The sequence below is a fragment of the Nerophis ophidion genome, linkage group LG12 (genome assembly GCF_033978795.1).
Source record: "Nerophis ophidion isolate RoL-2023_Sa linkage group LG12, RoL_Noph_v1.0, whole genome shotgun sequence".
Lineage (NCBI taxonomy): Eukaryota > Metazoa > Chordata > Actinopteri > Syngnathiformes > Syngnathidae > Nerophis > Nerophis ophidion.
The window spans coordinates 60,271,759-60,289,258 of record NC_084622.1 but is presented as its reverse complement, the minus strand read 5'-3'; the positions used below and the strand labels follow the sequence as shown (position 1 = coordinate 60,289,258).

The following is a 17,500-nucleotide window of genomic DNA, read 5'->3' as shown; positions in this document are numbered from 1 at the left end:
CTTTTGAAGTAAAATCGACCCGTGTGGTTGACGATAAATAATTGTTTTATTGCGCTTTATGACCAAGTCATGTTTTGTGTGGCTGCCAGTACTTTTCCATTTTAGCCACGCATTAACAATCCCAGATGGCCTGTACTTTATAATTAGGCTCGAAGATGTACTGTATATCATTCAAGTCTGCGGCTTTTTTAACCATCCATCCTTCCATTTTTCTATTGCTTTTACTATTACTAAAATATGTGCTTGCATCTGCTGGGAAATTTGGGTCTTGAGAAATTGCACCTTTTTTATGATGTAGTTGAAACGTTTCATATACATTTTAGATGTGCACCATTTTAGGCTATTATTTATTTTTTTACAGCTCTTTCTCGTGCTCCGTAAAATGTTGCCGAAGCTCATTTTATTGCCAAGCATTGTGTATTTGTGCAAAATATATATATATAAATATATATTTTTTTACAGAAGCGCCTCTTCCCAGTATTTCCTTGGGTTACCTTTTTATGCATGCCGTATGTTTTTTATTTCGATTAAACGATTGAATGTGTGAGAGCGTCACCAGAGAGAGGAAGAGTGGAATGACTGACTTATTTACTTAACTTCAGAGGCCTGCAAGGACATTAGTTTTCTGATGTTTATTACTTCTGACGGCTCATTTAACCTTTTTAACGTCCCAAACCTGAGTTTTAGGGCAATGTTGGATTCCTGCCTGTCAATCAACTTGACATGTTATTGCACTGACCAGTATTGTGGAATGAAAACCTCATGCTGGACATCAGACTTATTTTCATGCTTCTGCAAACTTTTTGTTTGCTTATTTAAGTCTTTTCAGCTCATATTAATGAAGTGATGGAGGTTCGTTTGTGTCTTCATTACAAAAGCTTTTTTTGACACTGAATTTATGTGACAGTATTTTTCGCCTGTGAATTTGTGAACAATTTTTTACTGGGTAACAAATTGTACTGAGTTTCATTGATTAAAAAAAAGTCAGCAAAATGCATGTTTAAAAATTCAGTGTTTTAAAATTAATTGTTTGAAAATACAATGTATTAAAAAAAAATTAAATTCAGTGTTTAAAGATTTAGTTTAGAACAATTCAGTGTTTTAAAATTCATTGTTTAAAAATACAGTGTATAAAGAAATTGTATTTTTAAATTCATTGTTTAAAATTCAGTCTATAAAAAATCAGTTTAAACACAATCAGTGTAAACATTTCAGTGTATAAAAATTCAGTGTATAAATAATTAATACATTCAGTGTTAAAAAAAATTTCTGTGCTGAAAAATTCAGTGTAAAAAAAAAACGGTCTATTCAGATCGTATTAATAAAGTGATTTGGAGGTTAATTTGTGTTTTTATTACGAAAGCTTTGTTTGACCCTGAATTTATGTGACAGTATTATCGCTGGTGAATTTTTGAACAGTTTTTTACAGGGTAACTTATGGTGCTGACCGTTGCATTGAAAAAAAAAATGTTGGCAAAATGTGTGTGTTTAAAAATTCAGTGTTTTAAAATTGATTGTTTAAAAATACAATGTGTTAAAAATGTTTTAAAATTCAGTGCTTAAAGATTTAGTTTGTAAAAATTCAGTGTTGTAAAATTCATTGTTTAAAAATACAGTGTATACAAAATTGTGTTTTTAAATTCAGTGTTTAAAAATTCAGTTTAATCAGTGTAAACATTTCAGTGTATAAGAATTCAGTGTATAAATAATCAATACATTCAGTGTTAAAAAAATTCAGTGTAGAAAAACCTGTGTTTATTCATATTGTATTAAAGTGATTTGAAGGTTAGTTTGTCTTTATTACGAAAGCTTTTTTCTGACATTAAATTTATGTGACAGTATTTTTGCGTGTGAATTTGTGAATTTTTTTTTACTGGGAAGCAAATTGTGCTGACAGTTTAATTGAAAAAAAAAAATGTCAGCAAAATGCGTGTTTAAAAATTCGGTGTTTTAAAATTCATTGTTTGAAAATACAGTGTATAAAAAAAATAGTGTTTTTAAATTCAGTGTTTAAAAATTCAGTCCATAAAAATTCAGTTAAAAAAATCTGTGTAAAATTTTCCGTTTATATTTACATTTAACACAATTTCCCAACTCATATGGAAACAGGGTTTGTATTAATTTTGTTAATAAATGTGCGTGTGTTTATATCACATGATGCAGTTTACAAGCACAAATACGGTGTGAATCAATCCGTGCTGTTTGATTTGATTAAGTGCCAGAAGTATGAAAAAGAAGAAGACATTTGAAAAAACAACAGGTTTGTAAACACCAATGGCATTGAATAGTCACACCGCTTCATTTTCTATGCCCTATTCAGTTAATGATAACTGTTGCTTCAATGTTAGGCTCAGGTTTTAGAATGTTTTCTGTATTTTTCCCACAGACCTCAAACAACAAGGCCATGGATTGATTCACACTGGATTTTGCCTTTTGAAGGGTACTGTAAAAAATGGAAAATTGATCTTGAAAGTCCTTAAAAAGTGCTCGTATTTGGCCATGGAAAAGGTACGAACCCTGATTATATGTTTAGATGTTTCGTATTTTTTATGAATTTTCAAGGCCCTCAAACATAGCGTGACCTTCATGATTATAATTTCCTGTGTCAAAATATATTGAAAGATCCCTCGGTATTAAAGAGTCTTCAGTTCTACACTACATCAAACTGCCACGGTGACACGAATGAAAAAACAAATCCATTTTAAAGGAATGTATTCCGGTAATCTCTGTAATAGTGCCAAGATCAAAAGTTAGCTTTATACTATTTGATGAATAACATGTTTTCACACACATTGTTCTGTATTCAGTATTGCTTGTTTACTTCAAAGGGTCCATCATAGAGAAAGAGATCAATCTTTTATTTGTTGGGATGGACTGTTATTTTCTGAATGTGGAAGTTTGTGAAGTAACGATGCTTTTCGATCGAGGGCAATGAACCTGATTATTGTCTCCGACAACAGGCGCTTTTCGCTCATTGTTGAAACAAAATGAGATTCTTCAGCCAAGCACGGACACCCCGTCTCCTACGAGACGGATTTTACTGCTTTGGACCGCACAAGCCCAAAGTGTTATTTGCAAGAGAAGGATATTGTCTGTTGGAATACAAACCCTGTTTCCATATGAGTTGGGAAATGGTGTTAGATGTAAATATAAACAGAATACAATGATTTGCAAATCCTTTTCAAGCCATATTCAGTTGAATATGCTACAAAGACAACATATTTCATGTCCAGACTGATAAACATTTTTGTTTTTTGGCAAATAATCATTGATTTTAGAATTTGATGCCAGCAACACGTGACAAAGAAGTTGGGAAAGGTGGCAATAAATACTGATAAAGTTGAGGAATGCTCATCAAACACTTATTCGGAACATCCCACAGGTGTGCAGGCTAATTGGGAACAGGTGGGTGCCATGATTGGGTATAAAAACAGCTTCCCAAAAAATGCTCAGTCTTTCACAAGAAAGGATGGGGCGAGGTACACCCCTTTGTCCACAACTGTGTGAGCAAATAGTCAAACAGTTTAAGAATAACCTTTCTCAAAGTGCAATTGCAAAAAATGTAGGGATTTCAACATCTACGCTCCATAATATCATCAAAAGGTTCCGAGAATCTGGAGAAATCACTCCACGTAAGCGGCATGGCCGGAAATCAACATTGAATGATCGTGACCTTTGATCCCTCAGACGGCACAGTATCAAAAACCGAAATCAATCTCTAAAGGATATCACCACATGGGCTCAGGAACACTTCAGGAAACCACTGTTACTAAATACAGTTCGTCGCTACATTAGATTAGATTAGATAGTACTTTATTTATTCCGTCAGGAGAGTTCCTTCAGGAAAATTACAATTTTCAGCACAATCCCATTCAAGATCAGACAAACATTACAGGGAGACAGAACAGGATCACTGACGGGTCTGCCGGCTTCCAGCGCCCCTTACAAAAAAGATGAGATACAGGTAAACAAGGGGGGGGGGGGGGGGGGGGGGGGAGAAAAAAATAGAAGTTTAAAATAAAATAAAAAAATCAGTCTTAGCCTGGGCCCTGGAGAGGGGGTGCAGACTGAGGCCAAGGGAAAAAAACAACAACTCATAGCCATAGTACACATCCCTCTTCCATGTGTGTAAGAGGGAAACATCAAACATCAAAGAACACAAAGGACAGACATTAAAGCAGCAGATACAAGCAGACACTCCTACATACAGCTATGGATACAAAGTAAAATAAACATATCCACTGTGGTGGCCTCTGCGGTGTTCCACGCCATCGTCCGCTGGGGTGGAGGGAGCATGGCCAGAGACAGGAGCAGACCCAACAAAGCAACCAAGACAGCCGACTCCACTCTCGGCCAGTGTCCAGTCCGCAAGTGCAAGTTAAAGCTCCACTATGCAAAGTGAACACCGTTTATCAACAACATCCAGAAACGCCGCCGGCTTCTCTGGGCCCAAGATCATCTAAGATGGACTGATGCAAAGTGGAAAAGTGTTCTGTGGTCTGACGAGCCACATTGTTTTTGGAAATATTCGACATTGTGTCATCCTGACGAAAGGGGAAGCGAACCATCCAGACTGTTATCGACGCAAAGTTCAAAAGCCAGCATTTATGATGGTATGGGGGTGCCTTAGTGCCCAAGGCATGGGTAACTTACATATCTGTGAAGGCACCATTAATGCTGAAAGGTACATACAGGTTTTGGAACAACATATGCTGTCATCTAAGCGTTTTCATGGACGCCCCTGCTTATTTCATCAAGACAATGCCAAGCAACATTCAGTGTGGCTTCATAACAAAAGAGTGCGGGTACTTTCTTGGCCCACCTGCAGTCCAGACCTGTCTCCCATGGAAAATGTGTGGCGCATTATGAAGCGTAAAATAGGACAGCGGAGACCCCGGACTGTTGAAGGACTGAAGCTCTACATAAAACAAGAATGGGAAAGAATTCCACTTTCAAAGCTTCAACAATTAGTTTCCTCAGTTCCCAAACGTTTATTGAGTGTTGTTAAAAGAAAAGGTGATGTAACACAGTGGTGAACATGCCCTTTCCCAACTACTTTGGCACGTGTTGCAGCCATGGAATTCTAAGTTAATTATTTGCAAAAAAAAAAATAAAGTTTATGAGTTTGAACATCAAATATTTTGTTTTTGTAGTGCATTCAACTGAATATGGCTTGAAAAGGATTTACAAATCATTGTATTCGGTTTATATTTACATCTAACACAATTTCCCAACTCATATGGAAACTGGGTTTGTATTTATTGACTTGCATTTTGGCATCCACACAGGTTTTGGGTCCTACAATTGTAAATAAACTGCCTGATCACTTTAAATGTAGTGTCATAAATATTCAACAAATGGCACGTCATTTTCTCATGCTTGCCTTGATGACAAAAGTGAATGTCTGTAATTCATACTGCCGGATTTTTCTCCAGGCGCATTTATCCATCCGTCACTCAATTTGAGGCCATGACTGTAGATTTGCATTTTTGACACCTGCGACATGTGACTGTAAATCAAAAACCTTTTAAATAGACATAAAACCATCCGAATGACGTTGATAAGTTTTCAATGTCGTGAGTCCCGTGGAACCACAGTTAGTGATTTGTGTGAGTCTGTGAGAAGTTTTCCATTTTACATGTTTTTATTTTTAGTTCTCATTCATTCATCATCTTCCGCTTATCCGAGGTCGGGTCGCGGTGGCAACAGCCTAAGCAGGGAAACCCAGACTTCCCTCTCCCCATCCACTTCGTCTAGCTCTTCCCGGGGGATCCCGAGGCGTTCCCAGGCCAGCCGGGAGACATAGTCTTCCCAACGTGTCCTGGGTCTTCCCCGTGGCCTCCTACCGGTTGGACGTGCCCTAAACACCTCCCTAGGGAGGCGTTCGGGTGGCATCCTGACCAGATGCCCGAATCACCTCATCTGGCTCCTCTCCATGTGAAGGAGCAGCGGCTTTACTTTGAGTTCCTCCCGGATGGCAGAGCTTCTCACCCTATCTCTAAGGGAGAGGCCCAAACTCATTTGGGCCGCTTGTACCCGTGATCTTATCCTTTCGGTCATGACCCAAAGCTCATGACCATAGGTGAGGATGGGAACGTAGATCGACCGGTAAATTGAGAGCTTTGCCTTCCGGCTCAGCTCCTTCTTCACCACAACGGATCGGTACAACGTCCGCATTACTGAAGACGCCGCACCGATCCGCCTGTCGATCTCACGATCCACTCTTCCCTCACTCGTGAACAAGACTCCTAGGTACTTGAACTCCTCCACTTGGGGCAGGGTCTCCTCCCCAACCCGGACGTGGCACTTCACCCTTTTCCGGGCGAGAACCATGGACTCGGACTTGGAGGTGCTGATTCTCATTCGGGTCGCTTCACACTCGGCTGCAAACCGATCCAGCGAGAGCTGAAGATCCCGGTCAGATGAAGCCATCAGGACCACATCATCTGCAAAAAGCAGAGACCTAATCCTGCGGTCACCAAACCGGAACCCCTCGACGCCTTGACTCGCTGACAAAGGACAGCCTTGGCGGAGTCCAACCCTCACTGGAAACGTGTCCGATTTACTGCCAGCAATGCGGACCAAGCTCTGACACTGATCATACAGGGAGTGGACCGCCACAATAAGACAGTCCGATACCCCATACTCTCTGAGCACTCCCCACAGGACTTCCCGAGGGACACGGTCCAATGCCTTCTCCAAGTCCACAAAGACTGGTTGGGCAAACTCCCATGCACCCTCAAGAACCCTGCCGAGAGTATAGAGCTGGTCCACAGTTCCACGACCAGGACAAAAACCACACTGTTCCTCCTGAATCCGAGGTTCGACTATCCGGTGTAGCCTCCTCTCCAGTACACCTGAATAAACCTTACCGGGAAGGCTGAGGAGTGTGATCCCACGATAGTTGGAACACACCCTCCGGTCCCCCTTCTTAAAGAGAGGAACCACCACCCCGGTCTGCCAATCCAGAGGTACCGCCCCCGATGTCCACGCGATGCTGCAAAGTCTTGTCAACCAAGACAGCCCCACAGCATCCAGAGCCTTAAGGAACTCCGGGCGGGTCTCGTCCACCCCTGTGGCCTTGCCACCGAGGAGCTTTTTAACTACCTCAGCGACCTCAGCCCCAGAAATAGGAGAGTCCACCACAGATTCCCCAGGCACTGCTTCCTCATAGGAAGACGTGTTGGTGGGATTGAGGAGGTCTTCGAAGTATTCCTTCCACCTATCCACAACATCTGCAGTTGAGGTCAGCAGAACACCATCCGCACCATACACCATTTTTTTTAAATAGTAGCAGCAAATTCATTTGAGCCGGATATAGTTAGGAATAAGGTGCGTATTATAGTCCAAATGCATTATCTGAAATTAAACAAAACCAAACAAAAATAGCACTCACCTTTTCCTGCTGATTCGAAAAAAAACAGGATCTAGTTGAGCATAACAAAATTAGGGTTGCAGGAAATACATCCTGACTAAATTCCAAACCAAAAACTACAAAGTAATATCCTGATGACTTATTGTTGGTAAACAAAAAATTAGTTGTTGCTATGCTTCTTTTGCAGTAGTCAGTCTTTGGAACAATTAGGTACCGATACATCCATCCATCCATCCATTTTCTACCGCTTATTCCCTTTCGGGGTCGCGGGGGGCGCTGGCGCCTATCTCAGCTACTATCGGGCGGAAGGCGGATTACACCCTGGACAAGTCGCCACCTCATCACAGGGCCAACACAGATAGACAGACAACATTCACACTCACATTCAAACACTAGGGCCAATTTAGTGTTGCCAATAAATTGACAACACTAAATATCGCTACCTAATTTTGTTGCGAACGTAACAAGTTTTTCCAAAATAAGTCAACTCAAGTTATGGAAAAAAAATGCCAAAATGGCACTGCCATATTTATTAATGGAGTCACAAAGTGCATTATTTTTTTTAACATGCTTCAAAACAGCAACTTGGAATTTGGGACATGCTCTCCCTTAGAGAGCATGAGGAGGTTGAGGTCGGTGGGGCTGAGTTGAGGAGGGAGGGGGAGGGTGTGTATTGTAGCGTCCCGGAAGAGTCAGTGCTGCAATGGGTTCTGGGTATTTGTTCTGTTGTGTTTGTGTTGTGTTACGGTGCGGATGTTCTCCCGAAATGTCTTTGTCATTCTTGTTTGGTGTGGGTTCACAGTTTGGCGCGTATTTGTAACAGTATTTAAGTTGTTTATACGGCCACCCTCAGTGTGACCTGTATGGCTGTTGACCAAGTATGCCTTGCATTCACTTGTGTGTGTGGAAAGCCATAGATAGTAGGTTTATTGGCGCTCTGTACATCTCCCTGCTTCCAAGTACCACTCTGTACAGCGGCTTTTTAAAAAGTCATGAATTTTACTTTTTGAAACCGATACCAATAATTTCCGATATCACATTTTAAAGCATTTATTGGCTAATAATATCGGCAATCCGACATTATCGGACATCTCTATTAATAACAGTACATTTTATAAAGCGATATGTATTTGGGACAGTACTGCGATACCGGTTCTGTCCCAAATATAATATAAATATAATATGATATATTTTATATTATATTTATAATATGAAATATATTTTGCGTTACGTTACATCTGCTAAGCACAGAGCAGCTGCTTAGCTGCTTTTTTCGTTTGTATTTAGTGCCCAAGGCATGTGTAACTTACACATCTGTGAAGGTACTATTATTGCTGAAATGTACATACAGTGTTGCCATCTAAGCAATATATTTTTCAAGGGCGCCCCTGCTTATTTTAACAAGACAATGCCAAGCCACATTCTGCACGTGTTACAACAGTGTGGCTTCGTAGTAATTGAGTGCAGGTACTAGACTGGCCTGTCTGTAGTCCAGACCTATCTCCCATTTAAAATGTGTGGCGCATTAAGCCTAAAATACGACAACGGAGACCCCGGACTGTTGAACAACTTAAGCTGTACATCAAGCAAGAATAGGAAAAAATTCCACCCGATCAGATCAACTGATGTCCTGTCTGCGGGTTTACACTCTCTTCTCTCAGCTCAATTACCTTCAGGACTTAAAATTGCACACTGGGGAAATGATTTAATGAACTCACTGTTGGTGTGATGGTATCTAATGCATTGAAGAGGAAACCTCATGAGTTGGCATTTTTCTTTTCCAGTAGATTGCTGATAATTGTCCTTTTGTCTGTAAGATTATTATGCAATAGTGTAGGACTGGGCGATATATCGATATGCTCGATATCCATCCATCCATCCATTTTCTACCGCTTATTCCCTTTCGGGGTCGCGGGGGGCGCTGGCGCCTATCTCAGCTACAATCGGGTGGAAGGCGGGGTACACCCTGGACAAGTCGCCACCTCATCGCAGGGCCAACACAGATAGACAGACAACATTCACACACTAGGGCCAATTTAGTGTTGCCAATCAACCTATCCCCAGGTGCATGTCTTTGGAAGTGGGAGGAAGCCGGAGTACCCGGAGGGAACCCACGCATTCACGGGGAGAGCATGCAAACTCCACACAGAAAGATCCCGAGCCTGGATTTGAACCCAGGACTGCAGGACCTTCGTATTGTGAGGCAGACGCACTAACCCCTCTGCCACCGTGAAGCCCTATATATAAATAAATAAATGGGTTGTACTTGTATAGCGCTTTTCTACCTTCAAGGTACTCAAAGCGCTTTGACACTACTTCCACATTCACACACACATTCACACACTGATGGAGGGAGCTGCCATGCAAGGCGCCAACCAGCACCCATCAGGAGCAAGGGTGAAGTGTCTTGCTCAGGACACAACGGACGTGACGAGGTTGGTACTAGGTGGGAATTGAACCAGGGACCCTCGGGTTGCGCACGGCCACTCTTCCACTGCGCCACGCCGTCCCTATATATCGCGGGTTTGTCTCTGTGCGATATACAAAATGACTGTATGGTGATATTCGAGTATACGTCCTTACGCAGTTGCTCTTTCCTGTCTCTCCTTCTCACAGAAAATCGCATTTTCTTACATATGTCACATACTGTCGCGTCATATGCCCTCGCATGAGAGGTAGCAGCATGGGTAACATTAGCTGTAATGCTAGCGGAGTGGTGCGAGTGGTAATACGCGCGAAAGAAGGTGCGAATCTGGTAACAAATGAAGGAAGAAATTAATTCCATCGTCCGGCGGTGGTTTGGCTTCAAACGGGAATATGTCGAACAAGTATGCGGGAAAAGCGTTGTTACAAAAAGTAGCACCTACTGCTAATTAGTAGCATCATCTGAAAAGTCCCCCGCTAAAGGATGAAGAGGGCTTGAAACTGCATGTCAACAGCTCGTTTCAGTGCCATACCCACAAAATGCCGAAGCAACCATTTCCAGAATGTATGAAAAAAATAGTCAACAGAATTTAACAACGTCCGTAGTAACCTACCACATAGCAAAGGAAATACACTATTTGCTTTCCTGTCACACAGATCATTTTTATTTGACAGTTATTGAAATGACTTGTTAAAGTTTTGTTTCAAACTATTGTAGTGGCCTTCTGTACAAAAAGTGCACTTTAATTTAGTGTTGTTTTGATATGTCATCTTAGTGACATCATGCACAAAAGTGCACTCATAGCTTGTTTTAAAATGTCTCTGACAATCTTGCACTTTCTGTTTTGGAAATGACATGAATGTTTTTGCCACTGCTTAATAACTGTTTAATAAATACAGTTTTGGTCAATTGACTTAGTTGTGATTTCCCTCGGACTACGTTAAGGTAACGTGTGGAGTTCCCCAGGGTTCGGTCCTTGGCCCTGCACTCTTCAGCATCTACATGCTGCCGCTAGGTGACATCATACGCAAATACGGTGTTAGCTTTCACTGTTATGCTGATGACACCCAACTCTACATGCCCCTAAAGCTGACCAACACGCCGGATTGTAGTCAGCTGGAGGCGTGTCTTAATGAAATTAAACAATGGATGTCAGTTGGAAGCGTGTCTTAATGAAATTAAACAATGGATGTCAGCTAACTTTTTGCAACTCAACGCCAAAAAAACGGAAATGCTGATTATCGGTCCTGCTAGACACCGAACTCTATTTAATAATACAACTCTAACATTTGACAACCAAACAATTAAACAAGGCGACACGGTAAAGAATCTGGGTATTATCTTCCACCCAACTCTCTCCTTTGAGGCACACATTAAAAGCGTTACTAAAACGGCCTTCTTTCATCTCCGCAATATCGCTAAAATTCGCTCCATTCTGTCCACTAAAGACGCTGAGATCATTATCCATGCGTTTGTTACGCCTCGTCTCGATTACTGTAACGTATTATTGTGGGGTCTCCCCATGTCTAGCATTAAAAGATTACATTTGGTACAAAATGCGGCTGCTAGACTTTTGACAAGAACAAGAAAGTTTGATCACATTACGCCTGTACTGTATATACCTTTATATACATATATACCTGTACTGGCTCACCTGCACTGGCTTCCTGTGCACTTAAGATGTGACTTTAAGGTTTTACTACTTACATATAAAATACTACACGGTCTAGCTCCATCCTATCTTGCTGATTGTATTGTACCATATGTCCCGGCAAGAAATCTGCCTTCAAAGGACTCCGGCTTATTAGTGATTCCCAAAGCCCAAAAAAAGTCTGCGGGCTATAGAGCGTTTTCATTTCGGGCTCCAGTACTCTGGAATGCCCTCCCGGTAACAGTTCAAGATGCCACCTCAGTAGAAGCATTTAAGTCTCACCTTAAAACTCATTTGTATACTCTAGCCTTTAAATAGACTCCCTTTTTAGACCAGTTGATCTGCCGTTTCTTTTCTTTTTCTCCTATGTCCCACTCTCCCTTGTGGAGGGGGTCCGGTCCGATCCGGTGGCCATGTACTGCTTGCCTGTGTATCGGCTGGGGACATCTCTGCGCTGCTGATCCGCCTCCGCTTGGGATGGTTTCCTGCTGGCTCCGCTGTGAACGGGACTCTCGCTGCTGTGTTGGATCCGCTTTGGACTGGACTCTCGCGACTGTGTTGGATCCATTATGGATTGAACTTTCACAGTATCATGTTAGACCTGCTCGATATCCATTGCTTTCCTCCTCTCCAAGGTTCTCCTAGTCATCATTGTCACCGATGTCCCACTGGGTGTGAGTTTTCCTTGCCCTTATGTGGGCCTACCGAGGATGTCGTAGTGGTTTGTGCAGCCCTTTGAGACACTAGTGATTTAGGGCTATATAAGTAAACATTGATTGATTGATAAAATGAGCATATATTAATGCAGTATGAAGAAGAATGTTTGAATGTAGACACATAGAATCATCATACTGCTGTGATTATATGCATCAAGTGTTCATTCAAGGCTAAGGCAAAAAATCGAGATATATATCGTGTATCGCGATATGGCCTAAATATATTGAGATATTAATAAAAGGCCATATCGCTCAACTCTACAATGGTGACTTAAAAGTGTTTGTGTTCGCTCAGTGTTTTAATGCACAATGCCTCAGAGCTGCCGAATTATTCAAACATCAAGCTTGTTTCTCATTTTTGCAACTCCCAACATTTAATCACACATTGAAGACTGACTCCCATCCTGCATGAAATTGGCTGCGCGGCTTGCAGCCCTGTCTAATTGTTGATCAGGGGCCTTTTATTTCCAGTTTGACTGTGAAGGGCTTACCCTAAAAAGTAATCAATAAAATCTGTTCACACAGTTTTTGAATTATCTGGGTTCAAAGCAAAACTATAATAATGCAAAAAAATAAAAACAGTCCCACATGTTGCCCTACTTAGGCCAATGAAGTAAAGAATTGGGTGCAGTATATTGCGTCTGAGTTTTCTTCTGATGATTAGGGTTGTGGCAGAATCCGTCAGAAATCTGCAATAGGGATGGAACAAATATTTTGGTAGTTGACTTGTCATCAACTATCCTAACAATAAGTCGACTAATCGAATAATTGATAGTAGCACTATACTTATTCAGTGGCTCTAATAAACCATTGTCTTTTATGGGTTACACTTGTACGGCGCTTTTCTACCTTTTTTCAAGGAACTCAAAGCGTTTTGACACTTTTTCCACACTCACACACTGATGGCATGAGCTACCATGCAAGGCGCTAACCCGGTACCCATCAGGAGCAAGGGGGAAGTGTCTTGCTCAAGGACACAACGGATGTGACTAGGATGGTAAAAGGTGGGGATTGAACCAGTAACCCTCAGATTGCTGGCACAGTCCGTCTCCCAGCTTCGCCGCGCCATCCGATATTCGCCACGCCATCCGATATTTTTAGGCTTGCGCTAACTAAGATGGCAAAGAATAGTCCACGTTGTCGACAAAAATCAGTAATGAAATTGGTCGCCGACAAATTCATTTTTCGATAATAGTCGGTGACATCATTGCTTGTGTTTTTCCGTTTCGGACGTGGGTAGGTTACCCGCAAGCACACGGTAGAGAACAATGGCAGCATACACTGCAACAACAATGCAAGTGAAAACATTGAAGGTATGGGAACATGACATCCAAAGCAGTCAACAACATGAGTAACTTGTTCAATTTGCAAAGAAACGATTGCTTTTTGGGCAGTACGTTTGCAATGCGTCACTCGTTGCGTGAAAGCAAATTAGGATCCGAGAGTGAATCAACAGACAGGGCTGGCTTAAATAAGGATGGTGATTAGCAAAACAGGTGAGCGTCTGGAAACCACGGCAGGTGAAAACAATACGTTACCATGGAAACAGACTCAAACAGGAACTAAGGACGTCAAGCAACAGAATGAGATACAAAAATGGAACAAAACTAGAACATGGAATGATCAGGGCAGCGGATCATAACACTTGTACTCCTACCCTTCTTGAGACATCAATAAGGAAAAGTACCTTCCATATAAGCACCGGTGAACAAGTTAGGACCGAAATCCTAGTCCCAATATGGAAAACCATTAGAAATTAGAGTGGTCCAAGAAAAGGAGGGATTTTTCACATTGACTATGTTGGTTTTAAAACAACTCCCCCTGTGGTCAACATATGAAATAACAAGTGTGTGTAAAAATGTTTACATGCTCCCCCTCTGGCCAACATATGTAATAACAAGTGTGTAAGATATTGAAATTTGCGCCCCCTTTGGCCAACATTTATAAAGAAAATAAAAACAATTTATATAGAGATATACTGTAATAACTTGAAGTAAATAATGAAGCTTAAAAACCAATTACAAACAAAAAAATACCGTAAAAAATGTACTAGAAACGTAGCTTTTTTATATTTGAACAGTATGTATATATTATTAATGTTGTAAATACAAATATTTATTGATCTAGAGTGGGTGATCCTCAAGAGGTAACCATTTTTCAGAGTTCTCAATAAGGTAAGAAATACAAGTGTGTGTGTAAGCGTGTGTATTCGTGCAAACTTCATCTGTTGTTGAAAAATGTTTTCTCCTGCACACAATCTTTTGAAAAGTAACACTAGCTGCCAAATTTTTTTGAGCGTAGCCCATGCCAGCTTCTTGATATAAGTATACCCAAACGAAGAAGACAGACAGCCTTTATCCGCATTTTCCCAGATGGATATACACATTTTTGATCTAGTGTGTCATGTGAGAATAATGCTACCCCTGCTTTGTGTTTTTGATTATGCTGTATCAAAACTGAGGCATGGTGTCAACAATTTCTCTATTTAAGCTTCCCAAATGTTGCGGATTTTTCCTACACACAGATGTCAATTTAGCTTCTTCTGCTTTGTAATGAGAGGAACATATGGTGGATGTTTCCGTCAATAATACAAAACTCTCTATACTTTGCAAAAAAATGTTTTTTCTAGCTATTCCTGCATGCTACATGTGGCGAGACCTGACCTCCAACTGGGCGATTGTCGTCTATCCATTGGGAATTCACCCAGTTTACTTAGCGTTAGACGCAAGGTTCATTACCAGAACAGAAATATTACCGATGTTTCAGAATCAGAAATACTTTATCAATCCCCGAGGGGAAATTACAATTTTCAGCACAATCCCATTCAAGATCAGACAAACATTACAGGGAGACAGAACAGGATAGGTGACGGGTCTGCCAACTTCCGGCGCCCCTTACAAAAAAGGTGAGATACAGGTATCCAAATAAATAAATACAATCGGTCTAAGCCTTGGCTCCTGGAGAGGGGGTCCAGACTGAGGCCAAGGGAAAAAACAACTCATAGCCATAGCACAGATCCCTCTTACATGTGTGTAAGAGGGAAAACATCCAACATCAAATAACACGAAGCTCATTAAAAGAGCACAATTCTAACATCCAACAATTTCCCACGATTGTTAGATGTTAGATGTTATGATTACATTTGGTAACGCTGATCCGGTTTGGATTTAGTCAGTTACACTACATAGTAGAGATGCGCGGTTTGCCATCTCATCCGCGGAGTCCGCGGATAAACCGCGGGTCGGGCGGGTGACATGACGAAAAAATAGATTTTAAATAGATTCGGGCGGGTGGCGGTTGAACCATTTGGAAATATATGATATACATGGTTCAGAGATCGGTAACATTTACCGTTCAAAGAGCCATCTTGGACCCGCGTCACAAAGCGAAGAAGACATTAGTTGACGTAAACATTCTCAAGAATGTCTGCCGGCAGTCACCCAGTTAATAAGTACTAGGGCGTGCTAGGAAGCCTTCGACACCTTCTACAACATGTACAATTTACTTTCAACTCCAGCAATATGTTGTGTGTGGCTTCCACAGACACACGCACACGACTGCAAGGCATACTGGGTGACACACTAATGGTTGTGATATAAACAATTTTAACACTCTTAGTAATATGCGCCACGCTGTGAAGCCACACCAAACAAGAATGACAGACACATTTTGGGAGAATATCCTCACAGTAACACAACATAAACGCAACACAACAAATACCCAGAATCCTTTGCATCCATGAAAATTCCAGACTATATTATACACCCCACTAGCAGCAACCCCCCCCCCTGTGCGTTGGTAAGGTGGGCGGGGTTGGTGGCGCGGGGGTGTAAAGTATATTCAGGAGGTGTCATGGATGCAAAGGATTCTGGGTATTTGTTGTGTTGCGTTTATGTTGTGTTACTGTGAGGATGTTCTTCCGAAATGTGTTTGTCATTCTTATTTGGTGTGGCTTCACAATGTGGTCCATATTAGTAAGAGTGTTAAAGTTGTTTATATCACAACCATTAGTGTACTCTGTGTCACCCAGTATGCCGTTCAGTCTTGTACGTGTGTTTGCGGAAGCTGCATATAACATGTTGCTGGACTGGCAAACGGTTCGTACATGTTTTTTGAAGGTGTCAAAGGCAATGGCTTCACAGCACGCCCTTATTCCCGTTATCTGAATGAGCACCATCGGATATTCGCGAGAACGTTAGCGGCTCCCATTGCCTTCTTTACTTTGTGACACTGGTCAAACTAGTTCTTCTAGTGGTAAAAGTCGCCGACTCCGGATATATAACAACGGGCGGGTGGCGGGCGGTTGCGGTTCTGATAAAATGTTGGTTCGGGTGCATGGCGGGTGCATGACGACTTTAGAGATGCGGTTGCGGATGATGTAATTGCCTATCCGCGCATCTCTACTACATAGTGTTATAAATAGACCTGTACTTAACATTTAAATCTTAAAATGATTCACCTAAAGATAATTTATTTGTATTAATCTAGTAATATGTAGATTTTAAATGAAGTATGAGTCATTTTAAGCAAAGTTATCAGTGTAAAATAAGGACAAACAATTTTAATAATTTAGGTGCAATAACTATTAATGACTGTACTGATGGTAGCCTGTTTTATTTATTTCTTGAATGTGGCTGCTGTGATAGGCCAGTTTTGATTTGTAAAGTGTGCATAGCACAGTGTTTTTACACAGTTTTTTTTTAAAAGAAGTACAGTGTTATATAAATTTACAAGCTCAATTGGTACCAAGACCGAGCTCGTAATTTAAAACATATCTTATATCAGCTCCGCCCACTGAAATGAATTGACGTCGATTTTCAGTGTGACATTTTCAATGTGATCTAGTTTGTTTTCAAATTATGTTCGCCACTTGAAGAATAACAAACAGAGACAACTGATATCTCTAAATCCTCGTAAATTGCGGTACTCGTGAGTTGAGGTACCACCGTACTCCCAGACATTTGACTGGCGACCTTCCCCTTCTACCCCCAGAATGTGCCATGTTTTTCTCTCTGGCACTCATCGAGGGTGGACGCTCCCCTTTCCTCTCCCTCATCTCTCCTGCTTGCTTCTTTGTCTTGTCTTAACTTTCTTGTTGCCTCTTTTTGCACCACTCTCTAATTCTATACATTGGAACTATTTAACTGGCCTCAACGAAATTAACAAGATCTTGGGTTTGGGGGAACCTGCTGTTGTGATGGAGCGGTTGTTGCCTGGCGACCCTTTTCTGTCGAGGACGTGAAGATATCCACCTATTCGGAATTATGACAACAGGACATCTGCTGATTGGAGTAAGCGTTGCTCTGGTTTGTCCACAAATTGGAAGTTTCTGG

General features: G+C 41.3%; 1 protein-coding gene across 3 annotated transcripts in view; it reads left to right on the top strand.

Moving 5' to 3' along the window:
• tspan9a (tetraspanin 9a) overlaps positions 1 to 17,500 on the top strand; it is an 818,127-nt gene that overhangs the window by 74,846 nt on the left and 725,781 nt on the right. The gene's annotated exons all lie outside the window — the stretch shown is intronic.